The 15,644-nt window shown below is 40.1% G+C and overlaps 1 protein-coding gene across 2 annotated transcripts in view; it reads right to left on the bottom strand.

Annotated features, from left to right (window-relative positions):
- Positions 1–15,644, bottom strand: part of BICC1 (BicC family RNA binding protein 1) — a 108,318-nt gene that overhangs the window by 35,386 nt on the left and 57,288 nt on the right. The gene's annotated exons all lie outside the window — the stretch shown is intronic.

Genomic DNA, 15,644 nt, shown 5'->3' with positions numbered 1-15,644 from the left:
ACTTTTTTTTTTTGCAATAGTGGTGCACCCTGCTTTCTGGAATTTAAAAGGCTGGCAAACTCCTCTAGGTTGAAGCTGCATAGTATTCAATAAGTTTAGTGGATCAAGGATTTGTGCAGGACTCTATGACCATATAACCCCTTCTCAGACATGCTTTAGCTTAATTATTAGTAGGCAATTTTAAACTTTTATTTACAACTTTAAAATTGTGATAAACCAATATGGCAGGGGCATATCAAGTCAGCTTCCTTCACAAGTAAACAAAATCTTAAAAGTTTTATCTTTTGTATTTCTTTATGCTTAGATTATGTGCCATCTTGAAAGGCAGGGTTGCTGTTTTTTGACCTTTATTGGGAGAACATCAACCTGTTTTTCATTTGATACTGCTTAACAAGCACTTATATTAAAGAGACCCTGATTTGCATGAGCTCAATGGATGCCAAATTATTATATAGCTAAACATTTCCAATAACATTGCTCAGTATGAGCCAGCCCTTAGTGGAGGAGGTGAGGGTGCCAGAAGGAATCAATATGGGAATAGAAATCATGTCTTTAAAAGAATGTGAGATTTACTTGCTTCATATGTTTATGTTTATCTCCCACCCCCCACCCCACATCAGAATTTGGTAACCATGTGAGCTAGTAAGTTTTAAAACACAAGGTCTTCAGAACTTGCAGGCAGGCTACATCAAAAGGGACTCTGAAGTGCCAAGCCCATGTACACTACAATGGTACCACGGGTTATGGACTTAATTCATTCTGGGGGGTCCGTTCTTAACCCGAAACCATTCTTAACATGAGGTGCGCTTTCGCTAATGGGGCCTCCTGCTGCCGCTGCGCCACCGGGAGACGATTTCCGTTCTCATCCTCGGAAAAGGTTCACAACCTGAAGTACTACTTCCAGGTTAGCAGAGTTTGTAACCTGAGTTACCACTGGATAAGGGAAGTAACAAAGTATAGAACGTGACAATACATTCTTTAAAAATGTAGCAGTCAAATATTTAATTGCAAAAGCAATGCTGCAACAGTCCAAGTTGGCACACACACAAGTATAGGAAGCAAATGCTACGAATCAATACAACATATGATTCGGTTCCAGAATTCACTTATGGTATACTGCATTAGCATCACAAACACACTTGGTCGAAATGGAATAAAGCAGTTAAGTTACATTTGCTGCTAGGACTACAACTGGCAAAGTGGCTTATTTAACGCCTTGGGGAAATCACTTCCAAGCAAAGCACATGTGCTTCAGATCAAGAATGTCAGAAACAAGGCCTTTGGCCAGACCCTGTGCAGCATAGGTCAATACTTCAGTCCCTTAGTTTCTTTTAGTGTGCTTCTCTCTCCCACGTTCCTGGCTGTTCTATAGCATTAGGTAGAGTCCTAGCCAGGCCTTCCCCCACTGGCCTGCAAGGAAAATAGAATTCGGCACACCTGATACCTTAAACCTGAATATCTGCTCATCATACAGAATGCTTTGGTTCTCCACACATCTTCATTTGGGATACCTACTTGATTAACAAATTGTGCAATGTGCAATTTCTGTTAATTATTTGTGACATCTAAAACATGGTATTTTACATTGCTTGGGATATTTTTCTTTCATTCAATAATACTGATAATTTGTTTAAAGGCAAGATAGCTTAGGATAGCATTGTACCACTGATCTATGACTGGCTATTAAAGCTGCACTTTTTATAATTGTTTGTCCCCTCCTTCCTTAAGTTATGCATGGCTTCTCCAGACAGACAATATTTTATAGATTTAACAGAATGCACATTAACATATGGCTCTAGAATTCTGCACCATATCCAAGTGCCAGCTATATTCCTTGCCACACAGAGGAGAAAAATGACTACTAGACCAGATGTACTGGGCCTTGCTATACAATGATTAATTTAAACTTCCAACTTGCTTTGAAGCTTCTTCTTTTTTTTGCAACAGAGTATAAATAACTTTAAGATTATATTATTTGTTCTAGAAAGTATGCACTACCATGTGCAACTGTACACTAAGAAACCAAAGGACACAACAGACACCAAGGCACTCAATCTGTGGGTGTTGGCAAGAAGTATATCAAAATAATTTTTGCACACAGAGCTGCATCATGCATACTTTTGTGTATATTTGTGTGCATAACAGCAGACACACTCCCCACAATTAGTTTTCAGAAGCTCCTCACATCCACACATTAAGCAGCTGCTAGTTCATTCCCCTTACTATGTAGCAGAAACAAGTTTTTAACTAAGCATGTCTGCCATTGTGCACCCTTTGGATGGTGCAAATTAGAGTGGCCTCTAGGGTATGGGCCATGTTAAGGGCTGAAACTACGCCACCAGCACAGCATCAGGCCGAAGAGGACAAATTACTGCTCTGCAGTGAAGATAAAGCATGAGACTCTTAATCTCTGGGCCATGGGTTCGAGCCCCACATTGGGCAAAATATTCCTGCATTGCACAGGGTTGGGCTAGATGACCCTCATTGTTCCTTCCAACTCTACAATTCTATGATTCTATAAATATTGCTAATCATGGATTTACAGCTTCATGTTCATGACTGCAGGACTGGAATACAATTGTATTTTCCCTTCCGCTATTTTTTAGTATACATTCCATAATAGTCCACTTCATAAGCTGCAAGTGAAGCAGGTTGCCCCACAGGTTCCTCTTTCATCCACAACTATAGATGAGCAAGTTGCAACTTATACAGAAAAGGAGTGGACTTGGGAGGATGGAAATGAAGCTAAAGCCATAGATCCTCAAGGGCAGCCCACTTCCTCGGAATAATCTGATATGGGTGTATTTCTAATATGGAGGCACTAATATAAGCAGCAAACAAGAAACAGATGTGCCATAAAGCAATGAAAAACATCAATATACCATACATGATTTAACTTCCAGTATGACATCCAGCAAATATCCTGGCAAGTAGCTTGGTATTCAGCTTTGTTTTTCATCATGCACACTATACTGAGAGAGTACAATATATTATTTCTTGAGCTCACTTATACCAAACTGTTCCAAGTTACTGCTGGACTGTGTTTAAGAGACATGTGGCTTTCTATTGGCTATGCCAGCTTCAAATCCAGGGAGAAAAAGAAACTGATGGACACTTCTCTCTTAACAGCCACAGACATGCCACTAGCTGCTAAATGGGTTCCATAATTCATTACATCCATGTACATTTTCTCTCTCGATTCCAAAGTCCCGTTAAGTGGTTAGATCACTACCAACTCATCAATTCAACTCCTGTTGGCAGCCCATTTCTTGGTTAGCCTAATAAACACCCCCATATGCCTCAGGAGGTGCTATCTGCTACTCTACAATTCTAAATGAAGAAAGGAAACCAACAAAGTCTCATAGGACCTGTTGCTGGTGTCATTACACCCCACATTCATTGCCTACTATGCTCTGTTTTGAAAAGGTTGTCACACAAGTCTATGCACCTCTTAAATAAACTTTCTTTTATACAATCAGACTTTAGTTGTGTCGTGTTTATCTTTACTTTCCCTATAACGTTCATCTTCTCCACTTGTTCTTTCGAACTGGACTTCCTCCTGTTTCTTTCTTGGTTTTATTTCCCATTCCACCATTTTCGGTGCCATACTTTTTCTTGCCTGTCCTTATCTTAGTTAGAATTTCCCTTTGTATATATATATATATTCCTTCCCTTTGTTCTTACCTATATTTAACATATAATTTTACTTATATTTTTGTGGACAATGGCTTTATAATTCTTTGTTGTATTTTAAATGTAATTCTACTAGTGTTTCTAATCATTTAACATAATCCTTCAAATATTCCATGAACTTATTCCACTCCTTTCGATACCTTTGTTCTTTTTGGTCTCTTAGTCTTCCTGTCATTTTTGCCAACTCTAAGTATTCTGTCATTTTCTCTCTCCACTCATCTATGTTTGCTTTTATTTATGTATATGTATTAATTTCCATATACATTATTTATGTATATGATATTTTAAAAAAAAGAAAAAAAAGAAAAAAAAGAAAAGAAAAGGTTGTCACACACAAAGGCTCAAATCTCATAGAGTGACCCATGGCCCAGTATTAACCTGCTTTGGATGCAATGCTAAAGCACCATATTCTATGTGTTACAGCATCACAAGCATGAGCCTCCTTCTGCATCTTCCCTCCCTCTGGTGTGAGGACATAGGAAACAATAGTTTACGATAATGGTTACATTCAGACACAATAACTGGAAGCATCTGCTTCCATTTTCAGCTAACCATAGTTTGCCGTTTTGTCTGGACCAGAACTGTGGTTAGTTTAAGGATCAGTTTGATCTTGGCTTCTTAGAACAAGCCATAGTTTAAATTAACCACACAGCGTCCTGATTTAGATGGCACAGCAAACAGTGGTCAGGAGTTTCCTGCTTGGCAGGGGGTTGGACTGGATGGCCCTTGTGGTCTCTTCCAACTCTATGATTCTAACACTGAAACAGATGCTTCTCATCTCTTCACAGCCTGGATAGCTCGGTTTGTCACAGCCTGGTGCCGATAACACCAAGGTTGCAGGTTTCATTCCTGTATGGAATAGCTGCATATTCCTGTGTTGCAGAGGGTTGGACTAGATGATCCTCAGGGTCCCTTCCAACGCCACAAGTCTATGATTCCATGTTTCAGGAAGGAGTCTGAGGCTTGTTCATATTGCACTAAATTATGGACTGCTGTTAGGTCTGGATGTGGCCATTATCTTCCAATCTAACTTCCATCATAGGTTTGCTGAAGGAATATAAGTTTAAAAATCTAAACTTTCTTTCTTGAATATTATAACATCAACACATTAATTTCACAAGTCAGAAAATTCCTTCATTGAAGTCACTCTTATTTTAGTATTCGCCACCTTTTCAAAGAAGCTATGTTCCAAGTGGCTATGGCAAAACATCCAATAAGAGAAAATCAAAACTTAAGCTGAACAATTAATACAAAATTTACTTTAAGTCACTTTGCATCTTACTTTTAGAAAGAGAACAAGGATGCATCTACAAGTAGGGCTGGCAACAAAAAAGTTGCATTGTGTGCTGCTAACTCACTAATAGAGGAAGCCTAGGTTCAGGGTTCCACAATCCCATACATTGTATAGGATTCTATACAATCCTATACAGTACATTGTAAAGGACTCAATCCACTTTCCTCCACACCTTCTGGTTTTCTTTTCCAAATAACATTTATTTTTGGCTCCTAGAGGCTTCAGATCATACTCTGTCCCCATAAATCTGTTTTTTATCTTGTGAGTTGCCCTCTGTGGGGTTTAAAGGGTTTTTGCACTTATGCATATTTTGGAGGTTACTCAAGCTTGCCGATATCTCTCTTCCTGATTCTCAGTGGCCCTCTTTTGGCCCCAGTCCCACTGGCACAGAACCAGCTAATTTCACTATCAGAGGGAATGATAAACAGTAGAAGAACAAGGTAAACTACCAGCCTGAAACCTAGCCGCAAAAGGAAAGTCTTTCACAGCCTCTGTCATTAGGTGACAGGAACAGGAGCTCCACTTGACAGATGGGAAGAAAGGAAGGTTTTACTTTGTCCCTCTACCAATCTAGGGACACTCATAGATGAGACACAGAGTGCATCCCCTGAAAAGTTGAAATGATGGGGTTCCCATGGGCACTGGTACTGCCTGACCTCCAGCAGTGTCCAACCAGATGCCCATGAGATGCCAGCGAGCAGGACCTGAGCAGAAGAACACTCTCTCCTCCTCCTCCTGTTTCCAGCTACTGGTGTCCAGAAGCACACTGCTTCTGACCATTTTCTCTACCCACTTTCTGCATGCCACGCGTAATTTTATACATTCCTATAACGTTGCCTTACACATTTCTGTCACTTTGCCATTTACACTTCCCCTAAACCAGGCATCCCCAAACTGCGGCCCTCCAGATGTTTTGGACTACAATTCCCATCATCCCTGACCACTGGTCCTCTTAACTAGATATCATGGGAGTTGTAGGCCAAAACATCTGGAGGGCCGCAGTTTGGGGATGCCTGCTCTAAACTAATAAGCCCCGATTACTGTAATCTTTCCTCAAAGGGGATCTTCTTTAACCCCTTTGTCATTTGGGTTGTTCTTTTCTGAACTGCCTAAAACAGTACCTATTTTGAGATGAGGCAACCAGAACTGTACACAGCATTCCAAAAGTGGATGCACCAGAGACTTGTATATATGTTTTTTAAAATGTTTAGTGTTTTATTATGTTTTTAAATATGTTGGAAGCCGCCCAGAGGGGCTGGAGAAACTCACTCAGATGAGCAGGGGTAATAATAATAATAATAATAATAATAATAATAATAATAATAATGCAAGTTTTCTTGTGTAAGCTCCCAACAAGACATTCTACAGTGGGTGTGACAAGCTTTCAAGTAAAGCCTTGGACTGATGTGATAGCTTATTACCTTCACCTATGCTTTTTGAGAGGGACTGATAAACTAGAGAGATCCCATGCAAGAGAGTCCAACACAAAACACTGCAAACATGAAAGCATTTTTCAAAACATAAAGCAAAGCAAAAAAGCCTCATTTCTCTCACGGACACACATTGTACAATTACGAGGAACACTCTTAACAAAAAGCAGATGTAGCTTCCAACGTAAAGGTCCAAAACATATCGTAAGTCATGTGGCATTCTAAACAATAAACATGTCATTAGCGAAACATGCTCTACAAATCTTGATTTGAGCAAAGATAAATACTAATGGCTTTAATGACACTTTTAAGTCAAATATTTCTGATTTACAAGGGGCACTTAAGAAGCAGCAATTTAAAAATACTGTGATACATGTATTTTGCAGGCTGATTTTAAAACAACAACAACAAGCGAAATATGTGGAAAGCAACTGCTTGGAGCCACAATGACTGGAGTGCAGATTCCTTCTGTTTACCCACAAAGCCAATAATCAAATAAAAGCCACATTTAAAAATATGTGTATCCAGGGATTACATGCTGCAATCTTGAAATGAGCGACCACCCATTCAAGGGAGGTTCTTCTTGTTTCCAGCAGTTCAGGGTAAACATTAAGTAGAGTCATCCACTACTGGCAAGTTACAAGTAAAAAAATAAGAGAGAGGAAGAAATATGGGAGATCTGAGGCTTCAGAAGGATGACGGAAAACACAAGTCAGCATTATGTATCTGACAGAGAAACAAGAGCAATCTAGACAACTTCATCGGGTTTCACTTCCTTGGATAGATTGAACACTAGTACCCAGTTTTGGAAGTATTAGTTAAGCTGGGAAGAACATCCCATGATCCAACTCTGTACTTGTGTTTTATATATATATACAGTGACTGTGAGCTCAAACTCATTTTTTTTAAAGTCCCGGTCAATTTAGGAGTTTTTAAAAATAAGTTACCAAGAAGCTGATATTAAAAATCTCATTCCCAAGTATGTTTTAAAAGGTTTCTATAAGTTCACACCTTATAATAAATTTGTGGGTTTTTTAAATTGCTTTCTATTTGGAGGAAAGTCATTTTAAAAAAACAAAAAACGCAGTTGGTAGTTAGCAAATGCAACTGGCATTTCCTTAAGGTAAATTGTTCCGGTAATACTATGAAATAAGGTATGATACACAAACATACACATGAAGAAGGAGCGTGTTATTTCTGCTGTTTTATCTCCCTACCCCTACATGGCATGGTTGTAAGTTTTCATTAATTAAACTAGGCAGCCATTCCTTACATCCTAGGACAGGGATCAGCAACCTTTTTCAGCCATGGGACGGTCCACCGTCCCTCAGACCATGTGGTGGGCCGGACTATTTTTTTGGGGGGGGAGTGTGAATGGATTCCTATGCCCCACAAATAACCCAGAGAAGCATTTTAAAGAAAAGGACACATCCTACTCATGTAAAAACACGCTGATCCCAGCACCATCTGTGGGCTGGATTGAGAAGGCGATTGGGCCGCATCCGGCCCACAGGCCTGAGGTTGCCTACCCCTGTCCTAGGACATGCACAATCTCTAATGTCTATAGTAGGCCCATAAGCAGATCCCACTCCAAATTGTTTTCATTCTAATAGGTATTGCTCAAGTATAGCTGGAGGCCATTCCAGCTCCTTATACACCCTCAGAAGAAGTTTATTATGCATCAACAGAATAATCTCAGTTCTGTGAAAGTGGAAGAATTCCTCGAAACCAAAGTGGTTTGTTGTATCAAAAGCAAAGAGCGGAACAGTGGTCAAAATGGTTCTTCTCCCTTTTCTCTGACTTGCAAGGAAATAAGCAATGGGAGTGCAACTGTGCACTTGATAATAGTCTTTCTACACTACCAAGTCAGATAACTGAAGAAGGTTCAGCAAATGAAGCTTTAGAGGTGTAGCAAAGATCTCAGATACAACAAGTATCTGCACTTTCTGGAAACAAGACATTTTTGTTCCAATAGAGGTTTTCCCAGCAGGATAGAAGAGTCTTTACCATTTTGTATGGTTTCAGTTATGTTTTGAATGTATTTGCGGTTTTAATTGTTTTGAATTATCCTTTGAATTATCCTTCATGTACATTGCCTTGAAATGGTTTTTAAGAAGGCTATTAATTAATTAATTAATCAATCAATCAATAATAATATGATGCTGTTATCAGGGTGATGCACCCTGGAGGGTTTGCCAAAGACCCAGGGGAGGCCTCTAGTGGATGTGGAGGTCTCTGCTAGAATTGGGGTGACAGTGAAGATCTTGGGGAGGCACTGTTCCTTCAATAGGCCAACAGACCAAATCAGATGGTGGGGGAGAAACATTCTAGTTCTCACAGTTCAGGGCTCAACCTTTTCACTCTCAACCTCAGCTCCCTCTCTCTGCCTCAATGCCACACATCAGCTGTCAGATCAACTTGACTCCTCCTCACCAGGGCCGGATTTATGTTTGATGAGGCCCTAAGATACTGAGGATAACGGGGCCCTTTATATGTCCAGCTGTCCTTTGTCAACAACAAATTGTCGCTGTTTTTTGTGTTGAATATATGCTATATGGTAATTTATGGACCTAATAGGTATCTAAAGCCATTTGCACATAACAAAATATGTATTTTATCAAAGTAATTGTTGAGCTTATATTTTGGAAATGTAGCTCCAGTCCAGTGGGTCCCTAAGCTATAGCTTGTTTAGCTTATACGTAAATCCGGCACTGCTCCTTTCAAATGTATGCAGTCAAGTTTTACTGAATTACAGCACTCAGTGCCATTATCCTAAGTGGACAAATCCTGCTGTTTGCTATAAACAGTCAATATCCAGTTATCAATAAAAAGTTCTATCTGACATTCATTCCTAACTGTCTCTCACCTGCTCAATTAATAGTATTTGGAAGAGGACCAAGATAGAGTCTGGCAATGATATCGAATCATGTACCACAACCAAGAAGAGTGACACCAGCAGAAGTACCGTAGCATAGAAGTAGCATAGAAGAGGCATCTGAAATATGAAATGCAATACTGCTCAGCATTCAGTGCCATTTTTCATGTGCATGGAACAGTTAAAATCTCTGCTTTATGGGGAGAAACATATGGAAACTATTAGCCTCAGTTATGTGGTCCCAAGTGAAGCAGAGCTCAATGGTATTCTTTAGAGCCTATGAGCATGCCAAATGTTAATTTCTCTTATCAACTGCTAAGAAGCCATGCAACCATTTATACAATGTGTCGTAGAACTCAACATGCACCACAGAGTTTTCTGCATTTAGGGGAGGTTGCCCAGGCTGGGCAAGGCAAAGGAAGACACTTTCTATATCAAACTACACATAGCATGCAGTCATGCTTATGCAAGGGGGAGGTCTAATCGTTGTCAGAATCACAGTATTCAATGACTGGAGGTTTATTCCTTCTGTCCCCAGCTATGAGCTCCCTCAATTGTGCCCCTTCTCCCGCCCACTATGGCTATGAGGCTTGAGGGGGGGGGGACTTTCCTTTGTTTTAACCCAGCCTCATAGATGTATCAAGCAGGGATTTCAGGGAGATGCAACTGGGGGTCAACAACCGATTACTCTTCTACAAAGACTGTAATTTAAGGTTGGGGGTGGAATATGGCTGCATGCTACACATTAAGCACAGTGTGTGGTTTGAAAATATCGGAGGGAATCAACCTCCATTATCACCATCTGATGGCTGACACATGTGGATTAGTGATAAGTCATAAAGACTCTCTGCTGCAAAAAATAATTTTTGTGCATTGGCTAAATAAGGGGTGGTTGGGAGAAAGGATGGTCTTGCAGCAGTCTTCTTTAATAAATAAATAAATGCAAGAGTAAGGATTTAATGCAAAAGCAAGAGCCAAACCTCTATAGAAGAGTTATATTACTGTTCATACCTATTTTATTCTGTAGTGATCACTGCCCTGGAATGCTAAGGGATGAAGGGCAGACTATAAACACAAACAAATAAATAATCATATCTCATTTCTTTTTTTATGTAAAATTTGTCATAAGTTTATGTTCCTGCATCAGCCCTCCATGCTGCTTATTGATATGGTCATTTGAATTATTTATTTATTTATTTATTTATTTATTTATTTATTTATTAGGGGAGAGAAACTGCTAAACTAGAAGATAGGACAAAATACAAAAATAGCCAGAAAACAAGAAACCTTTAAGAATATGATGGAGAGGAAGCTTCGAAGTCAGTGCTGGGAATAAATATTGGAAAAGATTGTGTACCGTTTCAGAGCATGACATATCTGAGACTTTTTCCAGTAGCATTACAGTAACTGAAAATGCATCTCTTCCACAAAATTAATGATATGCATTCAGAGATACTGCAGCCTAGGTTATTACCAACCATTTCCTCCCATCACCCCTGAGATTGAAAATGCATGCTTGCTCCTTTTGACTTAATACAACCTCTGCTCTCCCAGCTACACAGGCAACTTAGGCATGAGTGGTACAGATTCCATTTTGCTGCCAATCCACACCAGCTGAGCTAGCACTAACCACATGTCCTTTTTTCAAGCACTATCCGTATTGGAGAAGAGAATGCTAAAATAAGCTTTTCTGGAGGCAGACACCATATTTATTGTGTTTCTTCCCATGGAATGCAACAGATCTGCTCCACGCACTCAACAGAAAGAGCTTTAACACATTTTTATTATTCCAGGGTTTTGTCTTTAAGGCTACTAGAACCTTTCCACTCTGGCTTTTTCTCTCTCCCATTCTTTTTTTAAACATGTTTCATGACTTAAAAAGATGTTTGTTGATTTCAATGTTTTCTTACATTGTAAACAACCTCAGACATCTTTTAAATATGGGTTACAACTCTATAAAAATGAGAAAGTCATTGAAATACCTGAACCAAGCATTTGCTGAGAAGTGAACTTTCAAATGGTTTAGTTCAACTCATATGGGTTGTTTATTACCTTTGAATATTTCAGTTGTAGCATTAGTTGGAAAACTGCATGACAAAGGTCAGAGAAATAAAATGTTTGGACAGATTTGTTTGTTTGTTTAGTATACTCTCATTCATCCATACCTCTCAGGGTGGTTCGCAACATATGGGCTTGAGAAATATGATTAGTTTGGGTCACCTAAATATTATTATAATTAAACAATGTATAACCTAACATGTCAAACAATTTCAGGGTGGCGTGCACAATCATTAAAAACCACAATTCCAATGATAGTACTTTTAAAACACAAGTGATGATGATTATGAAGTCAACCTGTGAGACTGACAGTTCATTATGCCATTCACAATGTGTGCCTGCCATAGCAAATATCTACCCATGCAGCAGCCTTAGAGACACTGATCCTGCAATCTTATGCACATGTTTATGTAAACAAGCCCTGTTGAATTCAGGTGGCTCACTTCCATGCCTAGGATAACACTGTCAACTTCTCAATCCTGAAAGGTAATACAACCTGAAGAGTCTAGGGATTATTATTTAATTAAGCTAAATTGAGTAGTCCCTTGCTGCTCAAAAATGTATCCAAGTAACTTAGAATTTTTAAAAAACATAAAACATAAATAAGAGCATACATAATACAAATTAAATCCGGACAACCCCCAATCAAACAACATCAACAAATTACAGGGATGTGTTCCTTTCCTGCTCCATTGCAACAGAGACAACGAATAATGGCCACAGCCTATAATAGTTTTGAGATTGCAGCAAAAGTTTATGAAGAATGTACCGTATTTTTCACTCCATAAGACACACTTTTTTCCTCCTAAAAAGTAAGGAGAAATGTCTGTGCGTCTTATGGAATGACACATTGTGAATGGCATAAAAAGTAAGGAGAAATGTCTGTGCGTCTTATGGAATGACTAAAAAGTAAGGAGAAATGTCTGTGCGTCTTATGGAATGACTATGTGGTCCCTGGAGCTGAATTGCCCAGGGGCGAAAAGCAGATCATGCTTTTTTTTTTTTTAAGAAAGAGCTAAAGGCTAACAAGAGGGAAAGAGGAAGCCGCTCAGCAGCTGATTGCAAGAGATCGGGGAGGGAGATAAGGGACTGTACCTCCCTTCCGCCCCACCCCTTTGCCCAGGCCTCCATTGTTGAATGTTCTGCAGAGGGAGGCTGTTTGTTTCCCCAGCAACATGTGACTGGCTGATTGGATTATCTGGCTGGTTAGATTACCAGAAGCTGCAGAACTGTGAGTTGAACAGGATTTTTCCCCTTTGCAAAGTAAACTCAACAACTTTGAGCTGATCCTTTAAAAATGGGGCTTTTCCTCTTTGCAAAAGAAGCTGCACAACTGTGAGCTGATCCCCCAAAAAACGGGGCTTTCCCCCTTTCCTCCTCAGAAAACTAAGTGCGTCTTATGGCCAGGTGTATCTTATGGAGCGAAAAATATGGTAACTGTTGGGACCAGTGGAGTACTGAAACAAGGATAGCTTTAAGGAGGATTCCGATTCTGCCAAAGGAGTGTGGTTAATAGCCCATAAAGTCGCTCCCATTTGTGTTTCAAAGGCATTGTCTGCTTTTCATTATATTTTCAAAAGAAACCATTCCCACCCCGTGTCCATTCTCTCCTTGCTTGCCTTTTTGGTGTGTCTTACTTGCCCTACCAATCCCACTTTCCCTTCCGGCATAAGTGCAGCTCCACAGGGGCCAGGCCTTCCTTCCACTCCCACTGCCTGAGCTTGGGTAAAGACTGTAATGCTCCAAGCTGCTTTACTGGCCAAACCACACTTCTCCAGCCAACATGCAGACACACAAAAATGCAGGTTATATCAGATCTAGCAAAGCCCATTTATAGAAAAAAGATATATGAGTCATTCCCTTACAAAGAAACATCTGCTTGCGATCATCCTGCTTGGGTCTATGGATTTAGTTCCACTTTTTGGCTGTCTTTACCAGAGTAGCTCATCCTATGGGTAGTCTTAGGCAAACAGTGAGCGAAAAGGTGTTTGAAAAACAAGTTTGCATTGCTTAAAACCAGATTCTGGAGGTTTGAAAACTCTCGTAATTAAAGCACTGGGGTGCTGTTTAGTGCTTTTTGCTGATGTTAAACGGCTGTTAAAACCCAAAGTTAAGAGGAAATTTGGGAAGCAAGAAGTGCTACGGTAAGAAGTGGGGCATGGCAGTCTTGAGGCTGAGGCAGTCCCACTTTGTATCTGGGTGCTTAAGATTAATGCCTTCTCAGTTAGGAAGGTTATATTCACGTATGATGCAGTGTGTCAACATGCCCTGTACAACTGATGCTACGCTTCTGACTGACAGACATGTATACAGTGTAAAGCCTGAAGAAGAACAAACCCAACAAAAAAATACTTGGGCAGGACAGTTTTGTTTGTTTGTTTATAAACAATAATATAAATAAAACTTAAGCAGTTTAAGCAAAAATACAACACTGAGTAAAGGTAAAGGTAAAGGTAAAGGGACCCCTGACCATTAGGTCCAGTCGTGACCGACTCTGGGGTTGCGCGCTCATCTCGCATTATTGGCCGAGGGAGCCGGCGTATAGCTTCCAGGTCATGTGGCCAGCATGACAAAGCCGCTTCTGGCAAACCACAGCAGCACATGGAAACGCCGTTTACCTTCCCGCTGTAGCGGTTCCTATTTATCTACTTGCATTTTGACGTGCTTTCAAACTGCTAGGTTGGCAGGAGCTGGGACCAAGCAACGGGAGCTCACCCCGTCACAGGGATTCGAACCGCTGACCTTCTGATCAGCAAGCCCTAGGCTCAGTGGTTTAGCCCACAGCGCCACCTGGGTCCACAAAATGAAATAAAAACAGAATGAAGGGATGCATCACAAATACAACTTACTTAGTCTTTACCTAGGGGATAATATTAATCTGAATTTTAAGCACCTTATTGGGCAGCTTTTCATTAGCAGCCTGGCTAGTAATAGCTAGATATTACTGGAAATTCTTAGAGGGTCTGATATTGACCACATGATATTAAAAAGAAACCTCTGGCAATTAGTACTGATAGAAAAATTAACCACTAATGTATAGTAACCACTAAACTCAAAATAGCAAAGGGAATTCCGTTTTCAGTGGAATGACATACTTTAGTTATGCACAGTGCAAAAGTGCAAGTGGTAATGGGAAATGACACACAACTGAAAGAAGACAGCTTAACGGTAAAAAAACACACCCTCCAATGTAGTCCATCCTCTCAACTTCAGAAAGGACGGGGCTTTGTTGTTTTTAAAATCTGAGTGTAGAAAACTATGAAGGAAGAGCAAGCAAAAACAGTATCCTGGAGCCTGTGGATTCCCAAGCCAATCCATGGTTTGTCTTTCTGTTGTTTATTGAGTCAAAGGATTTTATATCTGTATTATTATTGTCTGTATTTGCATTAGGATAAAGTAACTGCCTTTTGGTTCCAGAGGGTACAGCTACTATTGGTTCATTTAAGCTGCTGTATTTGGATCCTCTGTCTTATTGGTTTCCTCCAAAAGGCAGCACTGTGAATGCCTGATATTGTTCCCTCCAAAATGTATCCCTTTCTAGCTAGTCCCCCGTCCCTATAAATGTAGCTTTCCTCAGAGCTCAGTCTTGTTTGCTTGAATAAAGAGCTGTTACTAGAGAACTGTCTCCAGCATGTTATGTCAAGAGAGCTGAAATCACAAACCCCACGTCCCAACACTTTCCATGATGCCTGGACCTGGCCAATGAAAATTTTAAAAAAGAAGGAATTAAAAGCTTCATATCTCCCCCTTGTGGCCATGCCAGAAGAGAAGCAGGGAGTGCTGGAGCCCAAGGTTGGCCGTGGCTCATTTGTGCCGTAACAAACCATATGCTGAACTGTACATTAAAACATCGAAACCAAGTTGACACCAAATAAGCAGATTCCAGCCTTTAATGCCTGTAAAACAACTTTACAATGCCAAACACTGTGCTGCTCTTTTAAACATCTGCATACATCATGACTTTTAGAGGCCCCTCCCAGCCGACAAGGACAATGGAACTGCATAACCTTTTCATTGATTCCCCACCCCCCTCCTTTGGGTGAGTGGAGGTCCAAACAAGAGCCATGATGGAATGCTGCTTGATACATAATCCTGAAGCAAAGCTGACGGAATAGTTATGAGCAGTACAGTCGCCATGGGGACCAGTGAGGAAACAACATCTAAATGCCAAGATTCACACATACACACACGCCTTGGCGAATAATAAAAATCGAACCTATACTTTATATCTTGGGAACCAAAAACTTAAGAAAAACGCTTTAAATAAAACTCTTGCTGACAAAAGCACACAGGC

This window comes from Zootoca vivipara, chromosome 5, assembly GCF_965207765.1.
Source record: "Zootoca vivipara chromosome 5, rZooViv2.hap1.1, whole genome shotgun sequence".
NCBI lineage: Eukaryota > Metazoa > Chordata > Lepidosauria > Squamata > Lacertidae > Zootoca > Zootoca vivipara.
The sequence above is the reverse complement of the archived record's forward strand: the minus strand, read 5'-3'. Positions and strand labels throughout refer to the sequence as shown.